At 38.0% G+C, this 12,574-nt stretch overlaps 1 protein-coding gene across 5 annotated transcripts in view; it reads right to left on the bottom strand.

Annotated features, from left to right (window-relative positions):
• The window catches only part of LOC126188144 (UDP-glycosyltransferase UGT5-like), a 124,717-nt gene that overhangs the window by 100,351 nt on the left and 11,792 nt on the right, over positions 1 to 12,574 (bottom strand). For all 5 annotated transcript variants that reach the window (XM_049929642.1, XM_049929644.1, XM_049929643.1 and 2 more), the window contains exon 2: positions 9,645 to 9,721. The gene's annotated coding sequence lies outside the window, so the exon portion shown is untranslated. The remainder of the gene's footprint in view (positions 1 to 9,644; positions 9,722 to 12,574) is intronic.

Here is a 12,574-nt window from a genome sequence, read left to right as displayed (position 1 = left end):
AATATGCTGGGAAAGTCTACATAGTCACAGGAAATATGGCATTCACCTGACTAATTTCATTCAAGGCTTTCGGGTTGTGATACAAGAAAAGTGTGAGTTGCACTAGAAGCAGCTGTTGATGGCACAGACAATTAAATGTCATTAAAATGCTTACTGAAGCTGGATGCAACATGCGAAAAAAGTCATCTCTATGACAAAAGCAGCTGCTTCCTGAGTTCTATTAAAGGGCTACTGTTTTATCTTTTTTTGCCAGCTTCTCAACCGCATGACCACATTGACATTTATCAGCAAACATTAGTTTCCTGTGGACCATAAGAAGAGAAGCTTGTTTACACTGTTCTTCTCTACTCTTCAAGCATCTAATGGGAATCTTAGTTCTTAAATCCAAAAAATAAGGTAATTTTTAGGAGGTATTTTTATTTTGAATTCTGAGGAACTCACAATATCTTACTTGCATATTTGCGAGCACTGGCCCTGAAGATCGTGCACCAACCTTACATGTTCCACTGAAGGTGGGATCTTGTGCACTTTGGATCCAGTTCATGGACACCCAGTGGCTGAAGGTGCGCCTGCAGTTCATCCTCCCATTACTTCATTGCTCTTCCAACCGGATGAGTTCCATTTGGTTTTCCCATAAGCAAAGCTTTAGCCTGGCACGTGTCTTGCCTCCTAGGAGTGTGCATTGCCAGGCTGTGCATTGCCAGGCTGTGATCTCATTTCCTGCATGATGTTTGGTTGTTTCATCAGGTCATATGGTTCCTGGTTCATTCTACATCTTCAGGTGTTCTCTTTGTGGAATGGACCAAAGACCTTTCTCATGATTTTTTTATTCAAAGATCTGCAGGTTCTTTTAATCTTTTTCTGTGATGCTTTAGGTTTCTGTCACATAGAACAACACCGGTACTATAACTGTATTACCGGTTTTAAATTTGGTCTTAACTTCAGACTAAAATAATTTGAACACCTATTGACAATATGTTGATTAATTTTTTTGAGTTAGGTATTAAAATCCATGGAGAAGAAATAAAAACGTTGAGGTTCGCCGATGACATTGTAATTCTGTCAGAGACAGCAAAGGACTTGGAAGAGCAGTTGAACGGAATGGATAGTGTCTTGAAAGAAGGATATAAGATGAACATCAATAAAAGCAAAACGAGGATAATGGAATGTAGTCGAGTTAAGTCGGGTGATGTTGAGGGTATTAGATTAGGAAATGAGACACTTAAAGTAGTAAAGGAGTTTTGCTATTTGGGGAGCAAAATAACTGATGATGGTCGAAGTAGAGAGGATATAAAATGTAGACTGGCAATGGCAAAGAAAGCGTTTCTGAAGAAGAGAAATTTGTTAACATCGAGTATAGATTTAAGTGTCAGGAAGTCATTTCTGAAAGTATTTGTATGGAGTGTAGCCATGTATGGAAGCGAAACATGGATGGTAAATAGTTTGGACAAGAAGAGAATAGAAGCTTTCGAAATGTGGTGCTACAGAAGAATGCTGAAGATTAGATGGGTAGATCACATAACTAATGAGGAAGTATTGAATAGGATTGGGGAGAAGAGAAGTTTGTGGCACAACTTGACCAGAAGAAGGGATCGGTTGGTAGGACATGTTCTGAGGCATCAAGGGATCACAAATTTAGTATTGGAGGGCAGCGTGGAGGGTAAAAATCGTAGGGGGAGACCAAGAGATGAATACACTAAGCAGATTCAGAAAGATGTAGGTTGCAGTAGGTACTGGGAGATGAAGAAGCTTGCACAGGATAGAGTAGCATGGAGAGCTGCATCAAACCAGTCTCAGGACTGAAGACCACAACAACAACAATATGCCTGTTGAACCAGATGCTAAGGTAAGTTAGTCAAAATTTTCTACTCTGGCTATATATTCCAATTTATAATGGGGCATTATAAGGGGCTTCTCTGGATATGTCTGTCATCTCATTCTTCTCCATATTAAACCTCAGTCCAGTCTTACTGGCATGCTCTCCTAAGTCCTCTATGGTTTTTGCCATCTCTTCCTGTCAAATCCACTATTGCTGCAATGTTACCTGCATATCCAAAAACTGTGTTCTTCCATTTAGCTTCTCCCATTTGCCTTCTCTTTCTCAAGGACCAAACTAAAAAGCAATGGTGAAATTACATCACCTTGTCTCACACCTGTTATGATGTTGAATTCTTTGGATATCTCCCTGTGGTATTTCATATTGGCTTTTGTCTCCACTGCACACATCTTAACACACCTCCACAAGTTAGTTAACTGTGTCTGCCATCTGTGTCTACCGGTACTGTCATAAGCCTCTGAGGAATCTATAAACATTACCAGGAATCGATGGTTGAATTCCCAGAAGTTCTCTCATATTTGTTCCAAGGAGAAAATTTGATCCATAGTTGATCTCCCTGCCCAGAAATCTGAATCGTACTCTCCAATTACATCTTCAGCAAAAGGCTTCAGCTTTTCAAGAATTGTTAATGAAAACACTTTTTATGGTGCATGTCACAGAAATATCCCTCTGACAACCATGCCTCCATCCTTGCTACCCTCCCTATTTTCCTTTCCCTGTTGCTTCATAACCTGGGTTGTGAGTAACTGAATCTCCTTTCCCTTCTTCCCTTTCTTTCCCCTCTCTCCTCCCTGATGAAGGAACATTTGTTCCGAAAGCTAGGAACATAAATTTTCGGTTTTGTTTTGTGTGTATCTATCGGCTGTACTGAGCTGAGGTAAGTACTGGCCAGCCCCTCTATCTCTTTGTTAGTATTTGTTTCACATTTCTATATGAGATTTTCCATTAATCATTTAAATATCTCTATAATTAATACAACTCCTTTCACTGTTCCCTTTGCACTGTAGTAAAATGGTAGCTCACTTCCACTCTTTTTGGATTTTTTTCCTCCATGCTTCATTTATGAGAATGTAATCTCTTTTCAAAATATTTGTTTATTCTGTTAATTAGTTTTTAAACCTATTCAGGTTCATCTTCAGATGGGGCACATGGAAGTTACATTTTTATTTCCATTGCACAATGCTGTGTATTGTCTTGTGAAGGTGTGGGTGGCTTTTCTAATTAGTATCCACCTGGCAGCTTCCATAGTGATTGCTGATTGGCCACAGATCGCTCCCTATCCACTGTGAATATAACTGTACACCCACAGTCATGATAAATAAGGCAGCATCCAGCTTGTGTTGTATAACTGGTGTTGCACACTGGCAATTGCAATGGAAGCTGCCAGGTGGGTATCAATTACACAGCCATCTGTAATGTTGTAAGCTGATACTCAGTATCACACTACGGAAAAATACACGTAACCTCCGTGTACACCACTTGAAGATGAACCTGAAAATGTTCAAAAATTAGTTAATAGAATAAACTAATATCTCAAAAAAATGACTGATTTCAGTCTTCTGTATTTATAATGTGACACTGGTTTCTGTTAACAAGGTAAGGCTCCATTCATGCCTATAATTTTAGTTTGACATGTATAATTTTGTGTTCTACATAATCAAAGATTAACATGGTCACAAAACATGCCAACAGTTTAAGTTCTCCTTGTTTAGCATTTCTGGGACTTAATTTGTGAGGTCTTTTGTTGTTTTCTCTGTGGAGAATTCGTTACAAAAGGCACACTTTAAGGAAACACCTACCATAGGCTATTTTCTCAAAGCTCCTGAAAATATTGGAAGGAGTGGACTGAGTTGGTAAAAGTTTGCTTATCTCCATTTTTTTACAAACTGGTGATAGTACAGCATATTTAAGTCTATGAGGATATTGTGACGAAGCAAGCTGGGATAATTTTAATTCCCCTCTTGTTTTGCCATCTGCCTCCTTAAATTTTGTTTTGTTACTTTTCACAAATTACTATAAACACATGTACGCATAATCTGCATTTTCATATAAGAGAAAGGTTAGACCTCAGTTTTAAAGAATATAATACCAGGCCTAATTTTGTGCTTAGTTTTATGTATGTAATTGGTTTTCTAATTTATTTTGACTATTCCTAGTTAGTATCGTTTGTTATAGGGTGAAGTCAGTGATTGTTTTGTAACTTAAATTCTACTGTTGACATACAAACAAGTATAGTTTCTGTAATAATTGTAAACACTTGGAAGACGAAGTACTAGTAATATTAAAGTATCTATTTAGCTCTATTCAAAATCATGTTAACACAATCAGGCCTTCATTAATTTCAAAGTAATTAACAGTTTTGTCAAAAGTATTGTTTGTGTAACTATATTTGTTAATTTCATGATTTAAACAAATAATTCGGCCTAAACCTCATAGTAGAAGAAACTGTTAAAAAGATGCAATTTTTCAATGTTTAAGTTAATGTAAAGAGTCAAGTTTTAATTGTAATTTTTGTAAATTAAACTTTGAACAATGTGTAGTTTCAGTACCGATTATGGTGATGATATATAAGGGCCTGATTTTTGGTCATGAGACAGTTAGTCCACGGCCGAGTTTCAGACGAGTAACCTGTGCTGGTTAGAACAACAACAACAATGCTTCAGTTTAACTGTGAAATAAGTGTTAAACAATTAGGCCATTGTGGTTAGATTTTACTGCTCATAGAGGTTCAACAAGAAACTATTGTAGCAGTATGCGGAGATCCACCTGCAAACTATAAAGGAGGCTTATCACAAGTTAAAAAATAGTGCACTGGTCATATAACTGTATTATTGTGGAGTTGTGAACAGTGAAATAAAAGTACTGTGGCATACAACTGTGCACCTGTTGGCTACATCATATAAAGTAGTCAGTGTCAGAATCCACACAACCCATTTTTCAGCCAGTATGTCGACACTGAGGACAACAAATCATGAGAATTAAAAGCAGAGGAACCACCGCAATATATGCCCTTCATCACTGACTAATTACAAACACAGCTTAAGATATTTCAGCAGAAAATTTTAATACTGTGCTAGAAACACTATCATGGCCAACATTTATTTTTAATGACCTAGTGGACTTTGTAATGTCCTTAGTAGATGCAGTTTTGAGACTAATGTCTGTTAGTGCATTACATGTCTGCCAAATAATGTAGATGTACTTCATTCAGATTCTTTATTAGTAATTCAGCATTTGTACATGCAAAAGACTTCATCAGTAGATTTATTTGTTAATATTACAAAATATATATGTAAATTATTTACATTGTTGAAGTTGGCATTTCTAAAAATTCATCTAAAGAATAAAATTGGTTTGCTAGCAAGAATCCTTGCAGTTTTTCCTTAAATGATTTGATTGGCATGCTTGTGGTGTGTTTACACAGTTTGTTATATTTTTTGATTGTCCTGTAAGTATGACCTATTGTTTGTTTTTGTTAGTCCGTTTTGTGGTAAGAGTTGAGTAGATCTGGTTCTTGTGTTATAATCACATCTCTGATTGTTATGCTTAACTCTGATAGTTCAGCAAGTACATAATTAACACTTTCTATAATAAATTAATTAATTACAGTGAAAATCTTATACTTTGTGAACAAAAGCTTGCAATGAGTTCTGCTATCTCATCTTGCCATTACTGTAGGTGCTTTTCTCTGAATTACAAGAACTTTGTTTACTTTTTTGTTAATTCCCCAAAGTACTAATCTGTATTTTAAAATATATTTTAAAAAGACAAAAAGTGCTGTCCTTACATATACAAAGGTAACACATGCCTAGTCTCTGCAGCAAATATATTACTCTTGATAACCTAAGTATTATTTATTCTACATGGGTGTTGCTTGTTAGTTTGCTCTCAAGTGTAATACCTAAAAGTTTTATATTGTGTTTTTCTATTTTTGCAGTCTTTGATAGCCTGACCCACATATTCTGCATCTTATTTCTGTTCAATAGTAAACCATTTGCATTTAACCAGGATGATGCATTCTCTTTCACCAAATTCATTCTTTTGACAAGGTTGCCAACAGACAGAATAGTTGTATCATCTGTGTATGTATTTATCCTTACATTATTATTATCCAGTAAGTCATTTGTTTGTACCAGGAATAGAAGAGGTCCTAATTTTGATCCCTGTGGCACTCTAAAGACTGGAGTCACCTTGGATAATTTGAGGGGATCAGGAGAAAACCATCTTCAGTACACAATTTTATTGTGTATGTTAATGGAACTACAATGTAATGTGTTATTTCTTTCCACAGGTTATCTGACATATTAGAAATAGCTGTAGTATATGAATTTTTCAAGTCTTTGATAGTTTCAAGGACTTCTCCTTGGTTTATCTCCCTAAAGTTGCTTAATGAAGGACCAGCATGGTCATGATTTAGGTCCATGTTTTTAAGGTAATCCATATATATTTGAAGGTGTGGTGTCTGTTCTTTCAGACATTTCTGAAAGAGTAGATACAATATGGATTCTGTAGCTGTGAAACATATAATGCAAACTGAAGGTGGAGAGGGGGAAAGGAAAATGGAGGGAAAGGAAGGGACTATTGATATCAGCTGCATCAGGACTTTATGCAGAATTGGTGGTAACGAATGAAAATGTGTGTCAGACTGGGATTCAAACCTGGGATCTCCTGCTTACTAAGCAGTTGCATTAACTACTGTGACACTCGGACACAGTGTTTATTGTGGCATGCCTCTCAGCTGACCAACTTTCCCACCTTGAGCTATCTGTCCACAGACCCTGTCCATGTCCTCCATGCACGCTACTTTGGGATAAATGCGGTGTTCATGTGGAGCAGTGGTTAATGTAACTGCCTATGAAGCAGGAGATGCGGGTTCGAATCACGGTCTGGAAAACATTTTCATTTGGTGTTGCTGATTCTGCATATAAAGTTCCAGTGCAGCTGACATCAGTAGTTTTTCTTATTAACTTTTTGATTTCTTCTGAATAGTTTATAAAGTATTAGTTGAATATATCTGCTGGTACTGGAACTGTAATCAGAGTTTCTGTCTACACTTTAATGTTATTAATTACTGACCAGGCTGGTTTGCCATGGTTTTTACTGTTTTTTTTTTTTTTATTAAATTAGTGTTGGATCTTTGTATAGCCAACTGCAACTGCAAATCTTTCTTGTACAGTTTCTTTTTCTTCCTCCACAGTCATTAACTCTGGCCCTTTAACAGCAGTAGTCAATTCTTTAGATTCTCAGTTCTTGGGTGTACCATGGTTTTCCCTAAGATGAGCATTTAAGATACTAATCAAATAATTGTTGAAGGTTTCTTAAGCGAATTGGGGATAGGAACCACATCTTAGAAGTAATTTGTCCCAGTCTGTATGCTTATACCAGATACACTAGTTTTTTTTTTCAGAATGTACTTTGTTACTATTAAGGAATTTTTATACTTAGTTAACTTTTGTTGGGACAAGTCCCCAACCACTTTCATAAAATGTTTTATCTCTACTGTTGGCATGCAGTGATCTGAGAAAATAAATTCTTTCACATAGGTGAAATACAGGGCTATTACAAATGATTGAAGCGATTTCTTAAATTCACAGTAGCTCCATTCATTGACATATGGTCACGACACACTACAGATACATAGAAAATCTCATAAAGTTTTGTTCAGCTGAAGCCGCACTTCAGGTTTCTGCTGCCAGAGCGCTCGAGAGCGCAGTGAGACAAAATGGCGACAGGAGCTGAGAAAGCGTATGTCGTGCTTGAAATGCACTCACATCAGTCAGTCATAACAGTGCAACGACACTTCAGGACGAAGTTCAACAAAGATCCACCAACTGCTAACTCCATTCGGAGATGGTATGCGCAGTTTAAAGCTTCTGGATGCCCCTGTAAGGGGAAATCAACGGGTTGGCCTGCAGTGAGCGAAGAAACGGTTGAACGCGTGCGGGCAAGTTTCACGCGTAGCCCGCGGAAGTCGACGAATAAAGCAAGCACGGAGCTAAACGTACCACAGCCGACGGTTTGGAAAATCTTATGGAAAAGGCTAAAGCAGAAGCCCTACCATTTACAATTGCTACAAGCCCTGACACCCGATGACAAAGTCAAACGCTTTGAATTTTTGGTGCGGTTGCAACAGCTCATGGAAGAGGATGCGTTCAGTGCGAAACTTGTGTTCAGTGATGAAGCAACATTTTTTCTTAATGGTGAAGTGAACAGACACAATGTGCGAATCTGGGTGGTAGAGAATCCTCACGCATTCGTGCAGCAAATTCGCAATTCACCAAAAGTTAATGTGTTTTATGCAATCTCACAGTTTAAAGTTTATGGCCCCTTTTTCTTCTGCGAAAAAAACGTTACAGGACACCTGTATCTGGACATGCTGGAAAATTGGCTCATGCCACAGCTGGAGACCGACAGCGCCGACTTCATCTTTCAACAGGATGGCGCTCCACCGCACTTCCATCATGATGTTCGGCATTTCTTAAACAGGAGATCGGAAAACCGATGGATCGGTCATGGTGGAGATCATGATCAGCAATTCATGTCATGGCCTCCACGCTCGCCCGACTTAACCCCATGCGATTTCTTTCTGTGCGGTTATGTGAAAGATTCAGTGTTTAAACCTCCTCTACCAAGAAACGTGCGAGAACTGCGAGCTCGCATCAACGATGCTTTCGAACTCATTGATGGGGACATGCTGCGCCGAGTGTGGGAGGAACTTGATTATCAGCTTCATGTCTGCCGAATCACTAAAGGGGCACATATCGAACATTTGTGAATGCCTAAAAAAACTTTTTGAGTTTTCGTATGTATATCTCAAATAATAAAGTTATTGTAGACCTATGAAATCGCTTCAATCATTTGTAATAACCCTGTACATATCATGAGGACAGAAAGTCATTACCTAATCATGCTTTTAGTCTAGTGGATTTTGAATTACTGTAATGGAGACTGTGCTGCCTTTGGATATTCAGTAACTTTTTTACAGCAGGTTTTTTACAAGTTACAGCATAGCTTGAATTTTTGTCTCCCCCAAATATTGTTATGTAACCTTTCCACTTTGTTATGTATCAGAGTACCCTGTCTAAATTATCAAAAAATGTATTTTCATCCAAGTCTGGGGCACAGTACATCCCTGCTAAAATAACTTTCGTTCTTGGTTGTTTATTGCTGGATACAGTAGTTGCTGCCACTGTGATGAAGTAACCATTGTTGTTAACTAACCACTGAATTTATTAGCCAGTGATTTGAATGTATCATCATTATTGTCACAGTTATTTTCTGGAGACTCAAATTAATTTAAATAGTTATTTTTGTTTCTTTCTTGTTTAATAATATTCCAAATTCTTCCTGTTTTACTCTGGGAGTGTTTTATTTTTTGAATATGGTGCACTTTATATTATATAATATCATTTACTTATTTTTAAGTAAGGAAGTATTTTACAACACTTTTTTTTTTTTTGAAAGGTGGAGCCCACACTACCATGATGGCCAACTCAAAAGGTCAACTGCCATCTCTGCATAAGGGTTAGTTTTCACTAAAGTGAGGTGTCACAGGATGTGGGTACTGTGATGTTTGCATACGACTGGTTAAGGTTAACCATTAATACACGCGCATCTGGAGATAGACTGGGTTGAAAGTCGAATGAAGGGTAGCAGTTTGAAGGGCAGAGGAAAAAAAGTGCCAAGGGAAAAAAAACCTCTGCGATAGTTAGGTCGTGTGGTAAGAGCAGTAGCAGATGACTTGCTGCCTGCGAAAGGTCATGCAAGGGTAGGCTTGGTTAGTAGTGGGTATCATGCATGTTGATACCTTTGATGTTGTGCTTTGCTGTTACTCGGCGGCTGCCGCTGGTGCTGGTGTTGATCTCTCGGTCAGTGTCAGCAAACCTGTAACAGTGAAGATCCACGATATGTATGTAGTGTGGAGCATTGCTAATGATTTGTAGCACTTTTCTGTATGATCTGCAGGCGGCGCAGTCGTGTAGGAGCTGCATATCCCCAGACAGGAGCTGCGTATAACAGAGGTCTAATCAGTGTCATGTATATGGACCTCGACACCCTCATGTTCAGTGTGTTTTCCCTGTTGAGCATTGGGTACAGTTGTCTGAGCCTTGCATGACTCTGTTGGCAATGTATTTGATGTGGTCCCCCCATGGAAGTTTTCGGTCCAGCCAGACACAGAGATCTCTGACTTTTTCTCCGAAATGTATTGGGTGTGTATGTAGTGTTATCTGTCTACTGTGTTGATGTTTACACAGTAGTTTCAGTCTGCATGTAAACAGAACTGCTTCGCACTTGTCAATGTTTACTTTAATACGCCATTGCTCCAACCAAGGCTCAGCAGATTTGAGTGCTATCTGTATTCATGAATAAATGTTCGATGGTTTCCAATCTTGTGCAAGGATGGCTGTGTCATCCGTGTAGATGTCTACTGTCATGTTTTGTGTAACTGGGAAGTTGTTAATGTTCAAGTTGAACAAGATGGGCCCCAGGATGTTCCCTGGGGTACTCCAGCTTGGATACCATGTTGTGTTGATTGTTTGCCCTACACATCAGTGTTGAAATATCTGTTCATGAGATATGAGTGTATGAGATGTACGAGTCTGTCTGGGAAACCAGCTTCGCTTAGTTTGTGTATGAGGCCGTGGTGGTAATAGCGCTTTAACTTATTGACAATGATGGGACAACAAGATTTGCTGTGCTTAGAAAGAGTAGAATTTTACATCTATACTGTTTACTTTTGAAATTTCTTCCCAGTGTTCTTTCCTGAAATTTTTCTCTAAACACTATAGGCGAGTCATTATTTATGAATCTTTGATAGAGTACTTTTCTTCCATGATCTCTATATAACTGTTTGGTATGAATATAATAGAGGGAAACATTCCATGTGGGAAAAATATATCTAAAAACAAAGATGCTGTAACTTACCAAACGAAAGCATTGGTACGTTGATAGAGACAATAAAGAACACACAAACAGACACACAAATTTCAAGCTTTTGCAACCCAAGGTTGCTTCATCAGGAAAGAGGGAAGGGGAGGGAAAGACGAAAGGATGTGGGTTTTAAGGGAGAGTGCAAGTGCGAGTGTATACCTGTCCTTTTTTCCCCCTAAGGTAAGTCTTTCCGCTCCCGGGATTGGAATGACTCCTTACCCTCTCCCTTAAAACCCACGTCCTTTTGTCTTTCCCTCTCCTTCCCTCTTTCCTGATGAAGCAACCTTGGGTTGCGAAAGCTTGAAATTTGTGTGTGTTTGTGTGTTTTTTATTGTCTCTCTCAATGTACCAACGCTTTAGTTTGGTAAGTTACAGCATCTTTGTTTTTAGATATAACTGTTTGGTATATTTTATTGTTGACATTTGACCATCATCATTATGTAAACCATTGACTATTGGTTTTACATCTAAATGTTTTTGCCTCTAAAAACAAACTTTCAATGTCTTTTGCCTTATAACCTTCAATAGTCATCTGGATTTTAACTGTGCAAATAATTTAAAGTTGGACATTAATGATTCTAGATGTGTCTTGTCAGTACTGTCCAAAGGGAGACCAATATTAAAGTTTCCACTAATGATGATTCTTCAGTTAAGTTTGCATAAATCTTCACAAACAATGATTCTTCAACTGAGTCTTTATAATCTTACTAAACACTAGCTATTTTATGAAACTTAATATATTTACTGACAGTGGCACGTTCTGGTAAAAAATCTGCGCTACTAGCTTGTGTGTTTTCTGATCCACTGTTGTGGCACAGCATGCAAAAGCTGTTCAGCACAATGTACATTAACCTGATAAACCTGTCAATTAACTCCTCCTCCTTTTTCTTCTCATATTATGCAGGTGCCCATTTCCTCTTAGTGCTTCTATAGTAGTATTATATTAACTTGTATCCATCTAGATGTATCTATCCACTCTGAATTTAGTTTTATTTCTGCAGCATCATTTGTTAATGTGAGCCTCTGTTTTCTTTTTTTAAGATATGACTCAATTTAGGCTAGGGCAATTCCTTTATACGGAGGTTCAAAAAGTCTCTCCGCAGTGCCCTATGATTGTTAGCCATGCGCGCCATATTACTGTTCACCTGCTTGGGTTTCTCAACAAAGCAATAAATGCTGAACAATACTGCAGTGATATTCTGTACCCATTCACAGGAGAACTTGTGTTAAGTGAAATACTGAATGGTTCTTTTCAACAAGATGGGGCAACCGTGCATACAGCTCGCATTTCAATGTCACTGCTTGCTGAGGTTTTTGATGATTGCATAATTTCACACAGACTTTGGCCTTCAAGATCTCATGACGTAACACCACCTGACTTTTTCTCCTGGGATGCAGCAAAAGCAACTGTCTATAAAAACCGTCAAAAATCCACCAATGAATTGAGAACTGCAATATCCACCTTCACTGCTTCTGTTACAGAAGAAATGTTGCAGCTTGTGTTTGGAAACATGATTAGATGAATTGAATTGTGTATTTAACAACAGGGGGGACACTTTCAACATTTAATGTGAAAATCTGCAAGTAAAAATGAATATTCAATAAATTAATAACTTTTATTTCACCGAGCTTCATTTTGGTATATTCGCTGTGGCTTATAGCATACACGGCTAACAATCATACGGCACTGCGGCAAGACTTTTTGAACACCCCGTATTATACCATTGTCGATTCTCTAGTAGAATTTGATGATCTACACAAATGAAGGTCTTGGCACGATCATAAAAATGCCAACAAGTTGATTTT

This window comes from Schistocerca cancellata, chromosome 5, assembly GCF_023864275.1.
Source record: "Schistocerca cancellata isolate TAMUIC-IGC-003103 chromosome 5, iqSchCanc2.1, whole genome shotgun sequence".
NCBI classification, from domain to species: Eukaryota; Metazoa; Arthropoda; class Insecta; order Orthoptera; family Acrididae; genus Schistocerca; species Schistocerca cancellata.
Note: the sequence above shows the minus strand (reverse complement) of the source record. Positions and strands in the feature narration are given on the sequence as shown.